The sequence below is a fragment of the Bos indicus genome, chromosome 5, assembly GCF_029378745.1.
Source record: "Bos indicus isolate NIAB-ARS_2022 breed Sahiwal x Tharparkar chromosome 5, NIAB-ARS_B.indTharparkar_mat_pri_1.0, whole genome shotgun sequence".
NCBI lineage: Eukaryota > Metazoa > Chordata > Mammalia > Artiodactyla > Bovidae > Bos > Bos indicus.
Window position 1 is genome coordinate 27,536,277 of NC_091764.1, and position 7,603 is coordinate 27,543,879.

At 42.3% G+C, this 7,603-nt stretch overlaps 1 pseudogene; it reads left to right on the top strand.

The window, feature by feature from the left end:
* The first annotated feature begins 1,571 nt into the window (after window positions 1–1,571).
* LOC109558346 (keratin, type II cytoskeletal 6A pseudogene) lies at window positions 1,572–4,969 on the top strand (annotated as a pseudogene).
* The last annotated feature ends 2,634 nt before the right edge of the window (window positions 4,970–7,603 follow it).

The window sequence follows — 7,603 nt, forward strand, 5'->3', positions numbered from 1 at the left end:
CAGCAATCCCACTCCTAGGCATATACCACAAGGAAACCAAAATTGAAAAAGTCACATGTCCCATCATTCATTGCATCACTATTTACAATAGCTAGAACATGGAAGCAACCTAGATGTCCATCAACAGATGAATATATAAAGAAATTGTGGTACATATACACAATGGAATATTACTCAGCCATAAAAAGGAATGCATTTGAGTCAATTCTGATGAGGTGGATGAATCTAGAATCTGTTATGCAGGGTGAAGTGAGTCAGAAAGAGAAAGATAAATATCATTCTAATGCACATATACAGAAATTAGAAAAATTGCACTGAAGAGTTTATTTACAGGGAAGCAGTAGAGAAACAGACATAGAGAATAGACTTATGGACATGGGGAGAGGGGAGGAGAAGGTGAGATGTATGGAAAGAGTAACGTGGAAACTTACATTACCGTGTGTAAATTAGATAGCCAATAGGAATTTGGTGTATGGCTCAGGAAACTCAAACAGGGGCTCTGTATCAACCTAGAGGAATGGGATGGGGAGGGAAATGGGAGGGAGGTTCAAAAGGGAGGGGACATATGTATACCTATGGCTGATTTATATTGAGGTTTGACAAAAAACAACAAAATTCTGTAAAGCAATTATCCTTCAATAAAAAAAAAATTAATTAAAAAAAAAAAAAAAAGAATTTGCCTGCAGTGCAGGAGACCCGGGTTCATATGCAATGATATCAGAGAAGGCAATCACAAAAGCCAAAGAGTGGAAAACTCTATAGGATAGGTTGTTGTTGTTGCTTGGTCACTAAGTTATGTCTGACTCTTTGTAACCCCATGGACTTAAGCATGCCAGGCTTCCCTGTCCTTCACTCTCTCCTAGAGTTTTCTCAATCATGTCCATTGACTTGGTGATGCTATCTAACCACCTCATCATCTGTTGTGCTCTTCTCCTTCTGCCTTCAATCTTTCCCAGCATCAGGGTCTTTTCTAATGAGTCAGCTCCTCACATCAGCTGGCCAAAGTACTGGAGTTTCAGCTTCAGCATCAGTCCTTCCAATGAATATTCAGGGTTGATTTCCTTTAGGATTGACTTGTTTGATCTCCTTGCTGTCAAAGGGACTCTCTAGAGTCTTCTCCAGCACCACAATTTGAAGGCATCAGTTCTTTGGCGCTCAGCTTTCCTTATGGTCCAACTCTCACATCCATATGTGACTATTGGGAAAACCATAGGTTTGACTGTATGGACCTTTGTAAATAGGCAACCTAGTTTATTTAATAAATAAATGGCCAAAAAATTAAGATCGAAATGATATAAAGGATGTATTATTTAAAGGATATATCACCCAAATAAACATGCATGGACATTATTTAGACCCTGAGTTGAACAAATTATGAAAATAAATAAGAATGAAGGGAAATTTGAATGTTCACTAAACTTCTTGATGTTAAAGAATTATTGTTAAATTTTTAAGGTATAAAAATAGCATTTTGGTCATTTTCTAAAAAGTCTATCATTTAGACATAAACACTGAATTGAATATGAAACTCTATGACCTTCCTTCTGGAATTTCCTTTCAAATAATTTAAGATGGATGAAGAAAGTGGGTGGAGTTAAGGATGAAATAAAGTTGACCTTGAGATAATAATCACAAAATCTGGATAATGGGCACCCATCCATGATAGATCAATAAGAACCTATTATGTTGTTCTTATACTTTTCTATCTGTTAATTTTTACATAATGGGAAGAGCAAGTCAAATTTAATGTATTTATAATCATTGGGAAAATGGTAATCTTTCTGTTAGAGCATAAACAATAGACTGCTCTTAGATTTCCAAGTTCTCAGCTATTACAAAAGATCAGATTGGAATTACGGATGAAGCAAAGCTAGCCTTGACATGATAATTGCAAAATCAAGGTAATGGGCATGTACATTCTGATACTAAAGCATATTCAATGCATAAATTCATAAAATCCATAAAATCCATAATTCAGTGCATATTAAACCTTTGTTTGAGACAAAGTCTAACTCCTCAGTTCAGTTCAGTCACTCAGTTGTGTCCGACCCTTTGCGACCCCATGAATCGCAGCACGCCAGGCCTCCCTGTCCATCACAAACTCCCGGAGTTCACTCAGACTCAAGTCCATCAAGTCAGTGATGCCATCCAGCCATCTCATCCTCTGGCGTCCCCTTCTCCTCCTGCCCTCAATCCCTCCCAGCATCAGAGTCTTTTCCAATGAGTCAGCTCTTCGCATGAGGTGGCCAAAGTACTGGAGTTTCAGCTTTAGCATCATTCCTTCCAAAGAAATCCCAGGGCTGATCTCCATCAGAATGGACTGGTTGGATCTCCTTGCAGTCCAAGGGACTCTCAAGAGTCTTCTCCAACACCACAGTTCAAAAGCATCAATTCTTCGGCACTCAGCTTTCTTCACAGTCCAACTCACATCCATACATGACCACAGGAAAAACCATAGCCTTGACTAGACGGACCTTTGTTGGCAAAGTTATATCTCTGCTTTTGAATATGCTATCTAGGTTGGTCATAACTTTCCTTCCAAGGAGTAAGTGTCTTTTAATTTCATGGCTGCAGTCACCATCTGCAGTGATTTTGGAGCCCAAAAAAATAAAGTCTGACACTGGTTCCACTGTTTACCCATCTATTTCCCATGAAGTGATGGGACCGGATGCCATGATCTTCGTTTTCTGAATGTTGAGCTTTAAGCCAACTTTTTCACTCTCCTCTTTCACTTTCATCAAGAGGCTTTTTAGTTCCTCTTCACTTTCTGCCATAAGGGTGGTGTCATCTGCATATCTGAGGTTATTGATATTTCTCCCAGCAATCTTGATTCCAGCTTGTGTTTCTTCCAGTCCAGTGTTTCTCATGATGTACTCTGCATATAAGTTAAATAAGCAGGGTGACAATACACAGCCTTGATGTACTCCTTTTCCTACTTGGAACCAGTCTGTTGTTCCATGTCCAGTTCTAACTGTTGCTTCCTGACCTGCATTCAGATTTCTCAAGAGGCAGGTCAGGTGGTCTGGTATTCCCATCTCTTTCAGAATTTTCCACAGTTTATTGTGATCCACATAGTCAAAGGCTTTGGCATAGTCAATAAAGCAGAAATAGATGTTTTTCTAACTCCTAGCCTCAGTTAATTGAGAATAGTCTCATACTGATATCAAAGATCAAATGCAGGAGAATTTTTTCCTTTGTTAAAGGAAGCCAAGAAGCAGCCTTCTTATTTCTTATCCTTTCTAATAACCAAAGTATCATCTCATTGTTTATAAAGCCCAGCCCTTCCCAGTCTCAGGCTCACTTTCCAGGGCTGAGCCCAGCCCATTCTTCCTTTCACTCTAGCTACTGGAAGCCCATCTCATACTTTTCCTCTCATGCCCTTCTTAACCTCTTCTTCCTCAGGAACCAAATCCACCATGAAGACCCAAAGCAGCAGCTGCAGGGGCTTCAGTGCCAGCTCAGCCAGAGTCCCTGGGGTCTGCCACTCTGGCTTCAGCAGCGTGTCCCTGTCCCGCTCCAAGGGCAGTGGCGGCCTCACTGGAGTGTGTGGAAGAGCTGGCTTTGGCAGCCACAACCTCTATAACCTGGGAGGCTCCAAGAGGATCTCCATCACAGGGGGCAGCTGTGTCATCGGTGGTGGCTATGGCGGCAGAATTGGAGTTGGCTATGGCTTCAGGGGTGGAGCCGGAAGTGGATTTGGTTTTGGTACTAGGGCTGGTAGCGGCTTTGGGCTCGGTGGGGAAGCTGACTTTGGAGGTGGCTATGGAGGCTCTGGCTTCCCTGTGTTTCCCCCTGGAGGCATCCAAGAGGTCACCGTCAACCAGAGTCTCCTGACTCCCGTCAACCTGCAAATCGACCCCACCATCCAGCGGGTGAGGACTGAGGAGCGGGAGCAGATCAAGACCCTTAACAACAAGTTTGCCTCCTTCATCGACAAGGTGAGCTGGGAGTATCTGCCCCAATGGGGATTGCAGAGCGCCCAAGAGAGCCAACTAATGTCCTATCCGGGGAGACTTGGGGAAAAGAGAGGAGGGGACTCAGAGGAGCTCTCTACAGGCATGCAGGACAGGTTCCATGTGTATCACAGGCAGGAGATGATGGAAATTATTTAGATCCTGCAAATTTCTCTCATCCCTGCCTAGGAAACATTGTCAACTCTTGATAACCCTGAAGCAGAGAAAAAGAAAGGGAAGAATGAAATAGATTAACACTTACCACTAATAGGTCTACAATGGGATACAAAGAAAAGGCCAGTCACCACCTACTCTGAGGTTCTGGCCCACCTTTCTAGTAGGAAGGGAAAAAAAAGAGAAGAAAAGTAAAAAAAAAAAAAAATTCCATACAGATGAGAAGAAGAAATGTTTGAGATGTGTAAATATTTATAATTTGCTTTTAAAAAGAAGCTATTCTAGAAACAGAGCATGGCCACCTATAACAATGCTTTAGAAGAGATACAAGCTCTAAATGTGAGTTTAGATTAGTAGTTAATCATTAGACAACATTTAACATCCCTTTGACTGAAATCCACTAGAAAATAAAAGCTTTGTATATTATATAGGATAGAAACCATTTTAAACTGAAATTTTGATTCTGCTTGCCAAAATAAAGAGAGGAAGTGATGAAAATTCACTGATATAGGCACACTTACTTATAGGGCAGGAACAGCTCAAAAATCCATGGGGGAATTTCATCAGCGAGATCTGTCAGTTTAGAAGGAAGAAGATTAGGGGAGCATACCTCCCAATCTGAGTCTCTGTATTCTCTTAATAGCCCAGCACCATGGACACCACTGCAGCCTTCTTGGAAACCTAGTAATACGGACGCTTGTTGCTATCTCCAAGAAATGGCTCTCTTGCCTTCCTCCAGATGTAGTTTCTGGAGAAACAAGCGCCTGGACACCAAGAGGACCCTGCCTCAGGAGCAGGGACCCAAGCCCGTGAGGCTGACCCTAGTGACTATGTTTGAGTAGTACATCAACAACCTCAGGGAGTGGAAGGATTATCTTCTCTTTTTTTAGTGACTGCCCAGATTCAGAGCTCATGCAGGATCTGGTGGAGAACTTCAGGAACAAGTAGATTACAGGAAATACTTAAGCTTTCTGAAATCCACACTTAGTCTACTGAGTGACTAGGTTCAGTTGTGGCCATGATGGCTTAAAAAAATATCCAGTGGAAATGAAAATTGTAAATTGTTGTCTAAACAGGAACAGACTCACAGACTTAGAGAAAGAAATTTTGGTTCCTGGGGTTGGGGGGGAAGATGGGGGAAGGGACAGCAAGAAAGTACGGGAAGGTCGTATTGTAATACTGCTATATTTAAAATGGATAACTGACAAGGACCTACTGCATAGCACATGTAACTCTGCTCAATGTTATGTGGCAACCTGGATGGGAGGGGAGTTTGGGGGAGAATGGATATATGTATATGTATGGCTAAGTCCCTTCACTGCTCACCTGAAATTATCACAGCATTGTCAATCAGCTATACTCCAATACAAAATAAAAAATTTTTTAAAAAATAGATAACTAATGAAAGCCTACAGTGCAGCACAGGGAACTCTACTCAGTGCTCTGTGGTAACCTAAATGGGAAAGAAATCCAGAAAAGAGGGGATATATGTATACATATAACTGATTCACTTGGCAGTAGTAGAAACTAACACAACATTGTAAAGCAACTTTATTCCAATAAAAATTAATTAAAAATAAATACATTGCCTAAGAAAAATACGAATGAACAAAATGGGCAATAGACTTCATTATCAAGTACATATCCCCAATACTAGGGGAAAAGATGAGAGAATAGTCACTTCTTAGGCTCCTTGGACTGATAGTTCCATTCAACAATTATCCATTTTAATGAAAAAATGTTGGGTCAGAACAGGTTTTTTCAAAATCCTTTATGAATTGGCTCAAGCATCTCTCCTCATCCTCTCTTTCTGGAAATGAAGAAATAAATAAGCACCGAATCAATTTGTAACACTGAAGAAACTTAGCTTAGCAAGGTTAGGTGTCCCCAACCTTTTGTTGAAGGCTAGAAGAGCCCACATCTGGGAAGAGAAGATGTTGGGTGGGCTGGGAGTGGGGGTCAGCTGAGTCTGAGTTGTTTCTCCTCTCCCAGGAGGTAGATGCTGCATGAATGAGGCTGAAGTGCACACCAAGATAAGTACCTTTATCGATCAAGTTGTTTTCTTACATTCCTACTTTGAGATGGTGAGCTCCTCACCCTGTTTGTTTTTCTGCTTAAGGGTCTGAGTGCATGGAAAGCTGGGGGGTGGATCTCATAGATGTATCACTGGGAGCAGAGGTACTGACAATCCATATCTCGTAGGAGTTCCCTCAGATGCAATCTCAGAACTTAGACCTTTTCATAGTCCTCTTCATGGACAACCAGCATAATCTGGACCCGGATAGCATCATCTCTGAGGGCGAAAGCCTATAGGGAAGATTGCTCAAATGAGGCCAAGTCCTTATACCAAAAAGAGTGAGCAGTTTCCAGCAATGGGAGAGGAATTCTGTGCCCCTCACTCCCTGCTCACAGTTGGTTACACTCAGCTGCACCAGCTTAACTGCAGTTTTTTGTGTGGAGTCTGAAATACAAAGACACTGGGTGATCTCATAGGATGTCTGTCATTGCTCCATTCAAGTAGACAATTAAAGAATTTGCAACAAGGCCTATTGAACAAAAAGAAAAAAGTTTAATGACATTGCCCTACTGAGTTTTGCCTTCAACCTCTTTCTGATTATGAAATCCCTTAGATATCACAAAGAACATCATAGGTAATTGAAAAACTAGATGCTCGGTGATCAAACAGAACTATTCAATTGTGAAGCAGCAAACACTCTTGTACCACCTATTTTTTTCTAGAAAAGAAGTCACATCATTTGGTATGAGTTTATTAGAGGGCTGGGGATCGAAAGCCACTGTTGGCACATGAAAGGCCAGAAACACTGCATCTCCCCCCGTGCACACAGCTTCTCTGTCCTTCTGGATACAGTATAAGTCGCTGCAGGTCAAGATAGACACACAAAGGGATGAACTGCACGAAATCAAGCAGGAGACTGCTGAGCTTAACCCACATAATCCGGAGACCGATCTGAGACAGACAACGGCCACGTGCACTTCACCGTCTCCAGTGGCTATGGCAGTGTCAATGGTGTCAGCAGCGGCTGAGGCCTGCGCAGTGGCAGTGGCGAGCCTTACAGCAGCACTCACAGCCTTGGAAGTGGCTTCAGTTCTGGCAGTGGCAGAGCCATAGGGGGCTGGTTTCAGCTCCTCTGGGGGCAGCAGTTCCACCATCAAATATACCACCACCTCCGTCTCCTCCAGCAGGAAGATCTAAAAGCGCCTAAGTCATCCTATTGGTATTTGGTCCCACATTGTCTCAGGTCCCCTGTCCAGCTGCATTGCTCATTCCTTAGGATGCCGCCTCTCTCCCGCCTCCGACTTCTCTTGGCCTATGAGTTAGAGCTGAAATCGCAAAGTTCTCATTTCCTCTCTCTATACCAACTTCATCTGAGCTTCCCTTATTCACCATCAGAAGGTCAACAGTCAGTGTCGTGGAGATATGTAGACATCCTATTGATGTTCCCATCTTATCATCA